This window comes from Musca domestica, unplaced genomic scaffold (genome assembly GCF_030504385.1).
Source record: "Musca domestica strain aabys unplaced genomic scaffold, Musca_domestica.polishedcontigs.V.1.1 222, whole genome shotgun sequence".
Lineage (NCBI taxonomy): Eukaryota > Metazoa > Arthropoda > Insecta > Diptera > Muscidae > Musca > Musca domestica.
In genome coordinates this window covers 162,535-177,645 of record NW_026712264.1, presented here as the reverse complement: position 1 = coordinate 177,645, position 15,111 = coordinate 162,535, and the positions used below count along the sequence as shown (strand labels likewise).

Here is a 15,111-nt window from a genome sequence, read left to right as displayed (position 1 = left end):
CACTCCTCCCTTAACAGGTTGAAATTTTGGAAATTTATAACTCTCATAATATGCGAAATAAACACCGGATTTTCTTCAAGCTTTACACATGTCATATATGTTTATTAACAAAAGAACTTGTGCCCCCTCTGGCATCCGATTTTGAACACTCATACAATGCGAAAAAGCATCCGATTACTTTCGAACTCGACACATCCCAATATTTCTATCAACACAAGATCAGGTATGAAGAAAATGGGATATGTCGGATCACTCCTCCTCCCTTAACAGGATGAAGTTTTGGAAATTTATAACTCTCATAATATGCGAAATAAACACCGGATTTTCTTCAAGCTTTACACATGTCATATATGTTTATTAACGCAAGAACTTGTGCCCCTTCTGGCTTCGCCCCCCTTCGACACCCGCAAAGGGACACAATTTTGAATATTTGTATATCTCTTCTAACTTGTAAACGATTCTTTTCAAACTTGGCATATCTAAATATCCTTCTCAACCGGAGATCTGATGTGAGTATGGAATTTATCGGCTCTTCTCATACCATAAAAATAAGTGTTGGGTTTTTTTATATTTTGCACAATCCTTTGGTCCACTATATACGCACCTTGCGCATATTTCAACATTTACGAAAAATTACCACATATCTCATATACGATGAAGTATACAGGAACGATATAGCATAAAATTTTCACGTTCTAGTATTTATATCAGACTTAGGTTAGCTAAAACATACGCCATATTCGCCCACTACTTTGGAACCTCAGCGCCAGAGGGCTGCAATGAGTATGATTGAGTAGGCTTGATCACACACAGTGGAAATACAATCAAGCTCAATCAGTCGGTCAGATGCAACATGTTCATTCGAGTCACTCAAGCCAAACGAAAAAGTTGTGATCAAACATGTATTGATCGAAGTTTTGTGGTCGCAATCAAACAGCTCACATGAGTTATTTGTTTACGAACTTATGTTGAACTGTTCATAACGGGTCGATCATCTATGATGAGTCTGATTGGTTTTATTTATCCTAGTTAAGTGAGTTATTTGATTTGATTAAAACACAAATGTTCGAATTTGAGCGAAATCATGATTGTAATTTTACTAAGGATTTCATAACTAAAAGATGTCCCCATTAAAGAAAGTGATACAAATTATATTTAATAAGCATACAATTTTTCATTTTATTTGGGTTTTTGGTATGCTAGACTTCAATAACTTATTTAAAAAAAAAAACAAAATTATTTTTTTTAATAAAGAAACACATCATTGGTATTTAGAAAACTAAAAATGTTAAAATATTTTTTTTGTTATTTTACAATATTGGTCAAGATTTTTCACAAACTTCGACCTTTTCGTTTACCTACACCTGCGTAGTTTCTACTTGCAACAATTTCGGTCGCACTCACAATATTCCTCCATTTAAAATATTAAAAAAGTCAAAATAAACTGTCCCAACTTGATTAAATGGTTGAATAAACAATGACGCCGAGCGAACTCGATTCAAAGAAGACAATCACGGTTGTGATTGCTCATTTACATTCATTTGTTCGATCAACTCATGTTGCTGAACACATCAAACCGTCTCGAACGCTCATGTTTGATTGTGAGTGAAGTGATTCAAACTGAGCGTTCGATTCGATCAGAAGCGATTCATTCATTCAGATCAAACTAAACGACTGCATCAACAAAAATCATGTAAGAAACCGAGTATGCTTGAATTTTTGCATACTCGTTGCAGCTCTCTGCTCAGCACCATGAGATAAATACAAATTTTAAAATTAAATTATAGGGAATGATTATTGGGTCCACTTCCAGTTTTGGCAGTGAAATGGGTTGGTAAAAACTCTTCAATGCACCGCAAAGTTTAAGATGTTGACTTCCTACGTAGATCGTATTTAAGGCCCAGCTTCACGAAATTGTGAATGGTTAAGGTTAGGGTCAGGATAGAAGATTAAAATGGACCAACGGTATAACATTTTGCTTTTGAAATTTGTATTAATAATGTTTGAGGATTAGAAGAGTTGTTAACTAGATTTCTGTATATTCTATCCGTTATAAGACGTTCTTTCTTGTCCTTAAATATTAAATGTTGAAATATTGAAAATCTTTATGTAAATTTCCTAAAATTAATCAAGAAACCTTTTCCATTCAAATCTTATATAAAAATATATTTAAATTTAATTAGAAAGAGCACAACAAAAGTGCAATATTTGAGAATGACAAGGATGATGAAGAGTGGTGGGGCGGTGGTGGTGTGGCTAATACAACAAAACAGAAATGAAAAGTTAAAGACAAAAGAAAATAAAAACAACACATATGTACAGCACGCACATACATATAAATAATGTATAAATTTCCATCATCACAACTTTAAGGATATTGACCTTGTCGCTATCTTTGTTATATAGGATGATGACGATGATGGTGGTGTTCTTTGTGTTTGGAAGGGGGGAGGAAATGAGAAACAGAGAATTTCCATGGATAAGAGAGAGAGAGAGAGCGCAAAAAGGAGAATCATCAACCAGCCAATGATGATATCTTTCACAGCAGTGTCATTTGCAAAATGTACAACAGATGAAGAAAGTACATGCGGGCAAATACAATATGTACACATGTAGTACGTACTACATACAAGAAAGTATACAACACACTATGTACAAATGTACTTATTGTTTGTACATTATGTACCAACAAAACAACAAAGGAAATGAAGAAAAATCACTTATGGCAATGACAGCAAGTTGTAGAGGACGATGATGATGATGAAGAAGAAGAAAAACGGGAGAACATAAACACAAGAGTGAAACACACGCACAACAAACACTGGAGAGGCGACGATATCTAAAGGCAAAGTAAACAAAATTTCATCATGGAGGGGAGTATGAGGAGAGAAAAGAGAAAGGTTACCATCCATATGGAGGAGGAAAGTGCAGCATTATACACCATAATCATCATTCTCATCCCAAAGCAAGGCAACAAAATGAATATGGGTTGTAAAGGAAAAAATAAAGAAATTAAATGGAAGCCATGTCACAGTAACCGAAGCATTCGAGCGACAGTCAGCAGCCAGCCATACTCTTCTGCATTACTTGGAGAGTACGCAATTTTTGTACAACAAAAAAACGTTGGGGGGTAGACTACAAAGCTATGCGGCAGTTATGTCTCCCTGCCTCTTCGTCGTTTTTTTTTTTTTTTTTTTTTTTTTTTTTTTTTTTTTTTTGTTTATCCTTTCCCCAGACTAAAAGGGAGCAAATGTATGCGTTGCAGACAGACCAACAAAAAACAACAAAACAAAAGCTCCTCGCGAAAAAAAACAACAACAACATATTGTGCCATATTTTGTGGAGAGTTATTATTGACTTGAGAAGAGGAGGGGGGTTTGTTGTGCTGTTGTTATTGTTGACTTGAGAAGAGGAGGAGGAGGTTGTTGTGTGGATGTTATTGTAAACACCATCAAACTACCAGCAATACCATTGCGAGCACATCCTTTCTAGTCCTTATATAGTACTACTAGCTGCTGTTGTAGCTTGTTTGTTAACTTTCCATGTCTGTTGATGAACTGCTGTACGGTATTTACTGTATTATATACAGATCACAGATGGAAGGTGGGAAGGCGTAGGGTTTTAGGATTCAAGTATCCCTCAGTGTTAAAGACAAATAATGGTTTAGTCCACATGCAATTGTAAATAAAGCTGCATACGCTTATGTAGTGGTGTGTTGTATTATGCGGGATTGCAATTTAAAGGGAAGGACTTGATATTTGCTCTTTTTGTGATATGTCTTGTGTGTAGTAACACATGTTTAATTTAAATTGTTCTAAAGAATTTTTAATTAAGCTGAATACAACATAGTGCATGAAGAATAGAAATAGAAAATATTTCCATACATGTTCAAAATAAAAAGAATAAATAATAAAAATATTTATTTTTTTAATTAAAAAAAATATATATTTGAAATCAATAAAGGCCTCCGAAAAACTCGTTGGAAATTGTACAAAGAGTGAAACGCACGCGTTCCTGGAAGCAGAAAAAATATTGAGCATCGTTCGGTTTTGCCGACAGATGTATACCCTCAGCCAATGTTCGATTATTTAAACATATTTTGACTTTTGTTATGAATTTTCAAACTCTTGACCCTCTGGAGTGGATTTTGAAAAAATTGGGCAATATTGTCCATTTCGTATCGGACCTAAATAAATATGATATAAGTAGTATTATGAATATATAAGAAAATCGAACATTTATATCCAATTTATGGGAAATCTTAATTTCAGAGAGACATATATTTAGATATAGCAAGTTGAAAAGAATCGCTGAGTTGTTTTGCAATTTATGACAGATAAAGTATTGAAAATTGTGTCTCTTTGTGGGAGAGGTACCAGAAAGGTTTCGCAGATATATAGCATCTTCACAACAGATCTTGTGTTAGCAAATTTGAAGAGAGTCGGATTCTTATTTCGCCTTCTTTGGGCGTTTTGTTTTTCGTCGTTTTTCTTTCTCTGCAAAAAATATGTATTTTTTTTTTTTTTGAAAATTTCGACCGTTTGTGGGGGAGGCACCAGAAGGATTGAACCGATATATTCCATCTTATCACCAGACCTTGGGTTAATATAAATACTTGGATATGTGAAATTTGAAGACAATCGGAATGTTACATCACATTTTATGAGAGTTGTAATTATTCAAAATTTCGTCCATTTGTGGGGGAAGTACCAGAAGGAGTGGACCGATATTGTCCGTTTTCGCACCAGACCTAGCACTGACGCAAATATGAGGATTTGCAAAGTTGGAGCAAAATATGATTGTCGTTTCTCTTTCTACGCAAAAAATATATATTTTTGAAAATTTCGACCATTTGTGGGAGAGGTACCAGATGGAGTGGACCGATATTGTCCATTCTCGCACCAGGCCTAGCACTGATGCAAATGTTAAGATTTGCAAAGTTGGAGCAAAATCAGGTTATCGTTTCTCTTTCTGTGCAAAAAATATGTATTTTTTTGAAAATTTCGACCATTTGTGGGGGAGGTACCTGAAGGAGTGGACCGATATATTCCTTCTTAACACCATTCCTTGGGTTTATATAAATATTGGGATGTGTGAAATTTGAAGACAATCGGACTCTTACATCACATTTTATGAGAGTTGTAATTATTCAAAATTTTAACCATTTGTGTGGGAGGTACCTGATGGAGTGGACCGATATTGTCCATTTTCATACCTGACCTAGCACTGACGCAAATAATAGGATGTGCAAAGTTGGAGCAAAATCGGATTATCCTTTCAGTTTCTGTTTCAGTTTATCGACCGTGACATCAGAATAAATGATACCACGGTCGATGTATCGCAAAAATATTCTGGAGGATGTATTAAAGCCTTGGGCACGCAAACATTTTGGCACCAGACCCACGCGCCACCCAAGAATGGTTACAAAATGAGGTTCCTCGCTTCATTTCCAGCGCACAATGGCTTCCAAAATCTCCGGATACCAATCCGTTGGACTATTGTGTCTGGAGTATTTTGAAAAGCAAGTTTGGCACTAAAAAATAACAAAGTGCCGAATCACCTCAAGCAAGCGCTTCGCCGGGAATTGGCCAAAATACCACAGAGCAACATTCGGGCAGCGTGTGACGGTTTCATTGGCCGTTTGAAGGCCATAATTCGTGCTAAAGATGACCAATTCGAACAAATCTAAACTTTTTCTAAAAATTATGGCTTTGATGCAGTTTTTTATCTCACCCTGTATATATATACAACATCATTATTATTAATTTTTTGTTCCATATGTATACAAAAAAATCATTTTTCACAAAATATACATAGAACTGTGTGTGGGCAAAAAAAAAAACATAGGATATAATCTTCCGATATGATGAAAAACAGATTAAAATTGCTTCAACAATGAATGACATGTAAAACAAGCATTAGTGGGTGGGACGAGGCGTAGGTGGCTGCTGATAGACAATAGAAGAATGCAAAGTCCAACAGAGCAAAAAAGGATTTCAACAGAAAAAAATAGAAATAAAAAACAAACACTAGTAAACAATAGAGAGATTTTAGAAAACAAAAGTTGGAGGAAAAAAAGAATACTTTCTCATTTAGAATTACACAAACAAACAAAAAAAAGGAATGATAATGATGAATCTGCTTTAAAGGGTAACTAAACACATAGCTATCCTACAAACGATTTAATGCAAAAAAAAAGGATTAATGCTTCTCCATTTCGAAGAGAAATGCTGGCATTATGGTTTTTTTTTTTCTTTTTGAAAATTCTCTTCCCTCGTTCTGTCTGCTAGAAGAGCACTAGAAAAGATTTCTAAATCGCCAACAAAAGCCCACCGCCACTGACATGCGCAGTAGATATTTGGAAAAAGAAATGCTTGAGGATTTTATTTTTGTTGTTGTCAGTGGGGTAGCTTGTATTCTAAATACTATTTTAAATTGGATTTCCCATTTGGTAAAGATTTAATAGGTTTAATGAAATTTAAGTGGCAATGAGCAAGGCAACTTGAACAAATAATGCATGTAGCCAGCCAGGCAGCAGCAGCATGTACTTTCTCAAGGGCTAATGTGGAGAAGAGGACGAGAGAATGTCAGCAAAAACGAGAGAAGGTGGTTTAATTGCGGTAACAATGGGGGTATTTTAAATTAAGAAAAGTAAAAACAACTTTTCTATGAAGATTTACCAATATTTTTTGGGATTAAAATACACCTTTAAATGTGGATTTTCAAAAAAAATTTCCTGGAACCAAAATAGCTCTAAATGTTCTCCCATTGTGAATTTCTAAAATATATTTTTTCGAGGATCAGAAAAACATATTTTAATGGAGAATATATTTTTTAAGATTTTAAGAAGTTTTTGTTCAAGGAGCGACACAGCGCTAAACGGGATTTAAAAATTATATTTTAATGGACTATCAGAGGCATAAACATGGAGGAGAGGGCCAGGCCAATCCAGTTCCAAATACGGATTTTTAGATCAATTTAAGGAAAACTGTTAAAAATTATTTTGCTGTTGTTATTTATTGTTGGCTTGGTTCAATTTATTTATTGTTCGGCTGGAGGTCAATAAAATAATTTTATTATTTCCTTTTTCTAACTAAATAAAAATGTTTTTTTAGATTGGTTTTTTGCGGATCAAAATAGTTGTCAACTAGGGATTTTTAATACATTTTTTTCGTATGCAAATGCAGCTCAAATATTTTTTCTAAGACTAACACATTTTTAAGCTTAAATTGGAATTCAAGAATATTTTCTTAAAACCAATACAGCTTGAATTGAGGATTTATTTAAAAATATTAGTTTAGATTCAAACAAGGATTTTTTTTTCAAATATTTTTCCACCTTCAAACCAGTATGTTTTAATACCCTTCATTTTAGTAAGGAGGGTATATTAAGTTTGTCATTCCGTTTGTAACACCTCGAAATATACATTTTAGACCCTACAATGTATATATATTCTTGATCAGTATAAAATTCTATGTCGATTTAGCGATGTCCGTCCGTCTGTCCGTCTGTTGAAATCACTCAAGCTTCCGAACGAGATGAAGTAGATTGATAAAATTTTACTCAAATGTATATTATGTCTGCAGGACTTTTGGTATTAAAATGGATCATGTAGGTCCACGTTTTGGAATAGCGCCCATACCTCCCTTTCTTCTCTATTTTTATGATTTTAGCGACATTGTTCACCGGAATTGGTATTTAAATTTCGAAATGGATACTACAGCCTATGAAAGAAAATTGTCCGTGCAGCTCCACGTCTTTGTATAGCCCCCATATAACGGTACATCCCGATATTCGGTATTTTGATGATTTTAGCGTCATTATTAACCGGAATTGTTTCAAATTTAGTACTTGACGTTCGAAATACATACTACAGCCTAAGACAAAAAATTATCTGTGCAGGTCCACGCCTTCGAATAGCCCCCATATAACGTTACCTCCCGATATTCGGTATTTTTGATGATTTTAGCGACATTATTCACCGGAATTGTTTAAAATTTGGTATTTGAAGTTCATCATGGATACTACAGCCTATGACAGAAAATTGTCTGTGCGGGTCAACGTTTTTGTATAGCCCCCATATAATGGTACCTCCCTATATCAGGTATTTTGATGATTTTAGCTACATTATTCACCGATTTTTTTCAAGTTTCGCATTTGAATATTGAAATGAATTATGATAAAAGTTGCCTATGCAGGTCCACGTCGTATAGACCCTAATATAACATTTGGAAGTTTTAAGATTTTAACAGAATTTTTACGAATATTATTTTATTTATTTATTTTTTTTTTTGGAAATTGCCAAATACGTACGTTACAAATGATGGAGTGTATTCAAAGTTCAAAGGGGATTTTTTTAAACGTTTTTCCAACCCAGATTCAGACGTGGATTTTCTCAAACCATTTTTTCAATCCAGATCAAAAACTTTTTCAACCCTGATTTAAATGTAGATTTTTTAAAAAAAAAAATTTCCAACCCAGATTCAGACCTAGATTTTTTTAAACATTTTCCCAACCTAGATTGAAATGTGAATTTTTCAAAACATTCTTCCAACCCAGATTTAAATGTGGATTTTTTCAAAAAAAAAAAAAATCCATATTCAAACTTATTTTTTCTTAATATTTTTCCATGATTAAATGTGCTTCAAACTTGCATTTTTTTAAAGAAAAAATTACAGCTTTAAACCTGGATTTAAAAAAAATATCAAACTCTAACGAGATTTTTTCAAAACATTCAGAACCCCAAAAAAACATTTTTCCAACTTCAAATCCAGCTTCAAAGGCGATTGTTTTCGAAATATTTATCTATTTCAAAATACAAAACTGCAGCCACTTCCCTTGGCAAATTACCTTTTAATCTCTTTAAAACTATTGGTAACGATAAGTGGGGCATATGTCAAAATTGTAACCAATATTTTATTGTTTTATTAAATAAAATTTTTATTAAATTAAACCCCAAAAATTGTCCTTTCGAATTGCTTGAAATTGGATTAAAAAAAATTAATTTTTCACAAAAAAAAAAATAATTTCTCAGAATGTATTTTCTGTAGCTTCCCAGAATAAAATAGGTCCTATTCTACTTCACAAAGCATGGAAATCCTTATTTAAATAATAAAGAATGCTATAAATAAAATTCAAATTGTATATCCTTATTATACAGCAGTTTGTGTGGGCAGGCGTCCTTAAATTTCTTTGAATTGCTTGTGTAACATAATTACACGACTTTTTTCTGGGAAACATATTTTGCTATAAAAGAAAAATTCCTAGAAGAAAAATCTGTCAATGAAAGGCATCATCATCATCGTCGGCGCCGACTAAAAAGGGAACATAAAAAGGATGATTCCTGGCCCAAACAACAAACCTTGATTAAAGGCAAACTTTAAAAAAATAATTTCCAAATAATGAAGGACATAGAACAACGATAGCGATGGTTCGATGAATACATACAAAAAGCAATGCAAACCAACGTTGGGTTGGAAGAAACTAAAAAAACAAAAACTACGGAGAAAGCAGCCTTGACGAAGGCATGGTATAAATTACAATCAACAGTTGATTTTGATATGGCTGATGAGTTTTTTTTTTTTTTTTTTTTTTGGTGTTGTCGTCGTTGTAATATCAGCACTGAATGTAAGCGTCGAGATGCCAACCATTCAGTTGGTCCGTCTGTTTGGAAAAATCACAAGCGGAAATACTGGGCATTAGCACTGAAGTAGAACACAATTGAAAAGGGAGGAAAAATCAATAATTCTTCTTAATATAGTCGGCATTCATTAAATGGTGTAAGAAGAGGCGCAGATGATTAGAAAGGCATAAGCCAAACGAAATTATAATGAAAAGGGAAATTATACCAAGAACCTGCTTCGAAAAGAGAATGTGGCAGAAGAGAAATAATTTCAAAGGACAAAATTGAGGACATCCCATAAAAGTTATCGAAGAAAAAAAAACGGAATTTGCACAAAAAAAAACTATTTCGATTCTCAGAACAAAATTATTATTTATTATCAAAAATTTAAAAAAAAAATTGAAAATATTTGCTTTTACTTACTTTGTTTGTTAGTTGTCTAGCAAAATACGCAGTTGCAGTAAAATCAATATAGAAATCGGGAGAATGTGCCTTTGTTAAATCCAAATAGATTGTTTGTACTGTAACGAAACAAGAGAACAATGATTAAAATAATTGAGAAATAAAAGACAATTAGAATTATTGGAAATTGGAAAAACAGCTATAAGTGATTAAACAAAGAAAATGTTGAGCAAAGCAATCATGTTATCAGGAAAATCGGAATTTATATAAAACTGAAAATATTTTATAATAAAAAAATAACAGCCGATGGTCGCTCTCCGCCCGTAATAATCGACCGTGGCATCAGAATAAATGCCGAATATTGACGCGAAAATATTCTGGAGGGTGTATTAACGATTTGGGCACTCAAACATTTTGGCCGCAGAACTTGGACATTCCAACAGGACTCAGCACCATCGCACGCAGCACGTGTCACCCAAGAATGATTTCAAAATGAGGTTAGTCGCTTTATTTCCAGCGCACAATGGCCACCAAAATCTCTGGATACCAATACGTTGGACTATTTTGTCTGCAGTATTTTGAAAAGCAAGGTTAGCACTAAAAAATACAAAAGTGTCGATCACCTCAAACAAGCGCTTCAAGCAAATTTCATTCCATTTGTTACAAATATTCTAGAATTTCGAATTCAATACTCCAACCCCATAACACATATTTTCCTTCCAAACAGAATCAAACAAAAACCAATTAAGTCTATGATTTATTTTTCGTGCGTATGACCCACAAATGGCGTAGAGAACAGACAGACAGACGGACGGCCAAAAACCGAAAAAATATGAATTTAGTTTTCCCATCCACTGATCGCCACCATCCATCCATCCATCCATCCATCCATATGTCATAAATAACTTGACTAGACATTTGGAAAAATACAATTATATACCAGCAGCCAACATGGAATATAGCAACAAATATTGTTTCTATATAGACTTGGTAAGACAAAATAAACAAGGCTTCTTATCTCTCGCCCTCTCCCCCCCTCTCTACGAATATGCGGCACGAGTCGCCGCCATCTGAATTATAGAAAAACTACGTCATTGCAGCAGACAACAAATATCGTATAGAGAAAAAAAATTAGGTCAAATAATTTGGTATGTTCTAGTTTCATTTTTTTTTTTTTTTTGGTTATAACAAATCCAATACCACAACTGACAGACGGAGATAAATATGGAAAGAAGGCTGCAACAAAGTAAGCAAATATCTAGGAGCCATGTTTTGTTAAGTAAAAAATAAAAAATAAGTATAAGTTTCAGAGAATAACCAGTAAAGAAAGTCCTAAAGTCGGGCGGGGCCGACTTTTTGATACCCTACACCACATTGCTAATTAAGTAGAACTCTACGTAACAATTAAAAGTTTTTATGTGAGAATTCAATCATACACGCTTAATTATAATTATAATTTAAAGTTCAAAGTTTAAATCTTTTAAATTCGGACTTGTATTGCCCTTTAGTGCAAAATTAATTTGAAATCCTGAAATAAAGATATATAAGGGAGCTATATCCCAATTCTGAACCGATCTCGATAAAATTTGGCAAAGATATTTCTGAGCTGTATTTGATATATTTCCCTGAATATCGTTGTTACGGAGTGCATATTACGGCTGTGGGTAACAAATACTAGAAATCGGATGAACGATATATATGGGAGCTATAGCTATATCTGAACCGATTTCGATCAAATTTGGCATACATATTTTCAGGCCTAATTTGGGTGTATATGCAAAATTCCATACAATTCGGGCTGATATTACACGTTTGGTGCACAATAAAAAGCAAATCGGACGAAGATATATATGGGAGCTATATCTAAATTTTGACCGATTAGCTCCAATTTCAATAGGGTTCGTCCTTGGGCCAAACAAAAGATCTTTGCAAAATTTCATCTGGATCGGGCAATAAATGCGACCTGTACTTTGTTTACAAAAATACATGGACAGACGGACAGAGGGACGGACGAATATGCATAAATCGACTCAGAATGTGATTCTATGCAGATCATCAAAAGGAACTATGGGTCTATCTCGTTTCCTTCTGCCTGTTACAAACAAATGCACAAAGACATAATACCCTGACCACCTTGTGGTGTAGGGTATAAATTATATTGAAATAATAATGAAAAATGGGAGTTATACCAAAACGTGGAACTGCATAGACAGTCTGTCAAACACTGTATTTCCCATTACGAACTCTAAATACGTAATTTGAAACTACTCCGGTGAATAATGACGATAAAATCATCAAAATACCGAAAATTGGGAGGTACCGCTATATGAGGGCTATACGAAGACGTGGACCTGCACTTAAAATTTTCTGTCATAGGCTGTAGTATCCATTACGAACTTCAAATACCAAATTTGAAACAATTCCGGTGAATAAGGCATTATTTTTTGCTTACCAGTAATGCAGAAAGTATAGGTAATTCAAAGGGTATGTACTTCTCAATAGAAATCATGCTGAATGTGCCACATATGCCTGCCGAATTTCTGCTGGGTAGGAAAAGCTGATTTTCACAAAAATTGTGAATTTTATCCATCATAGCCTAATTATAACTTTTCGCTTGAAAATTATTAAAATTTCTTCCCACATTTTTCCTAGTACTACTTGGCAACCCATGCCTACATACTATATTTTCTCTCTCTCTCCCCCTCTCAGTTTCACAGTGCGTCGTTGTTAAATAGTATTTCAATGCTCTACTGATAATGAACACAACATTTTGAAATCGTTGCTGTTGCTGTTGCCGCCGCCGCCGCCGCTGCCGCTCTAGTACGGACGGAGTACAGTTGGGTATACCTTCTTTTCGTGCCATTGATAATTCAAAATGAATATTGTTTATAAAGAGACTACTCACTAAGTGTGTGTGTGTGTGGGGGAGGTGGGGGATGGTGAAAGTGAGACAAAGGCAGCCACAAGTCACTCAAAATACCAAAGAAAATGATGTTATGCAATTTGTTTTTCAGCAAAAATGAAGAAAATAAACAAAGTTCGCAAGATATTGAGACGATGGGGGGAAGGGGGGTGAGGTAGGTGAGGGGCCACAAAAAAAACGACAATTGTTCGTCGACGTTTTGATCAAAAGATCACATCAGTGCACAGTTATCAGCCAATCAATAATTCGCAATGACTTTTAGTTTACAATGTCCCAATAGAAAAAAAATGAGGGCAATTAATGGAAGTAGGTATCTAGAAGAATCTGAAGTATACGCCGCTTATTTCTTTAAGCCCCAAAAGTATTTGTGTTCCAAATATGAATGTGGAGCATCTCCATGGGTATAATTTTCAACTAACTGTAATGTTTGAATTAGTTATAAATAAAAATAGGTACATAGCAGTGTTGACATTTTTGTTTTTTTTTTTTTTTTTTTTTTTTGGGGGGGGGGGTTAAATTACGAAATTGGTAAAATAGTTTCGAGAATATCCCCAGGCAAAACCCAAGGGATTTGTTTTCATAAAAAACAATAGTAGTGGGAATAACCCTGACTGGGAATGGAAATAATTTCTGAGCTAAATGCTAATCACATAATACTAGGACGGACCAAATCCTTCCAAGTTTTGAGATAAATAAAAAATTAATATTAAATTAAAAATACTTGTTGATCCTTACAATACTGCAATTTTTTGTCTTCTATACTTTATTAATTCGACTTGATCGAAACCCGCGTTGCAGTGGCCGAAAAATGGCTCGTGAGCTGAAAATATCGCAATATTCCATTCGGCAAATATTGAAAAATGAGCTCGGGGTAAAGCCGAAAAACGCAAGAACTTACCCCGCAACAAAAAGAATATAGACTCAAAAGAGCTAAAGGGTTGCTTCGCTTGGCCGAAAGTGTTGAACTGCCGAATTTGGTTTTCTCCGATGAGAAAACATTCGTTGTCCAGCAGTTTGTAAACAAAGAATATTATCGTGTTTACTTGACAAAGAGGTCAGCTGAAAATGTGCACCTTCGATTGCCCACCAGAACTCAAGCCCCGGCCATGGTGATGGTGTTTGGGACGCCATAACAGCCGATGGTCGCTCTCCGCTCGCATTAATCGACAGTGGCATCGGTATAAATGCCGAATATTATCGCGAAAATATTCTGGAGCTTGAAGTCTCGGGCACGCAAACATTTTGGCCGCAGACCTTGGACATTCCAACAGGACTCAGCACCATCGCAATCAGCAATGGTTACAAAATGAGGTTCCTCGCTTCATTTCCAGCGCACATGGCCACCAAAATCTCTGGATATTGAGTCTGGAGTATTTTAGAAAGCAAGTTTGGCACTAATAAATACCAAAGTGTCGATCACCTCAAGCAAGCGCTTCGGCGGGAATGGGCCAAAATACCGCAGAGCTCCATTCGGGCAGCGTGTAACGGTTTAATTGGCAGTTTGAAGGCCATACTTCGTGCCAAAGGTGATCAATTCGAAGAAATCTAAACTTATTCTAAAATTTGATGCTATTTCCGAAATTCCGAAAAAGAATTAAAAAAAATTTAAAATTTATGGCGTTTGACTTTGTTGTAGTTTTTTTTTATCTCACCCTGTATCGGGAGGATATTCGCCATTTTGATGATTTTAAGGACATTATTCGACGGAATTGTTTCAAATTTTATATTTGAAAATCTTAATGGGTACTTTAGCCTATGACCATAATAAGTGAAAACAAGTAAAAAAGCTGTAAGTTCGGCCGGGCCGAACTTTTAATACCCTCCACCATTTGGTACAAATTTGGCAATTTCCAAAAAATAAAACCCGTTAAAAATTTTGTTAAAATCTTAAAAATACCGAATGTTTATACGACGACGTGGGCCTGCATAGGCAACTCTTGTCATAAATTATTACAATATTTAAATGCGAAACTTGAAGAAAAATCTGTTTATAATGTAGCTAAAATCGTCAAAATACCGAATATGGGGGGTACCGTTATATGGGGGCTATACGAAGACGTGGACTTGCACAGACAATTTTCTGGCATGGGCTGAAGTATCCATTACGAACTTCACATACGAAATTTGAAACAATCCCGGTAAATAACGTCGCTAAAATCATTAA

General features: G+C 34.7%; 1 protein-coding gene across 1 annotated transcript in view; it reads right to left on the bottom strand.

Moving 5' to 3' along the window:
- The window catches only part of LOC101889916 (AN1-type zinc finger protein 5), a 74,543-nt gene that overhangs the window by 49,288 nt on the left and 10,144 nt on the right, over window positions 1-15,111 (bottom strand). The window contains exon 2 of the mRNA XM_005180085.4: window positions 10,046-10,143. The gene's annotated coding sequence lies outside the window, so the exon portion shown is untranslated. The remainder of the gene's footprint in view (window positions 1-10,045; window positions 10,144-15,111) is intronic.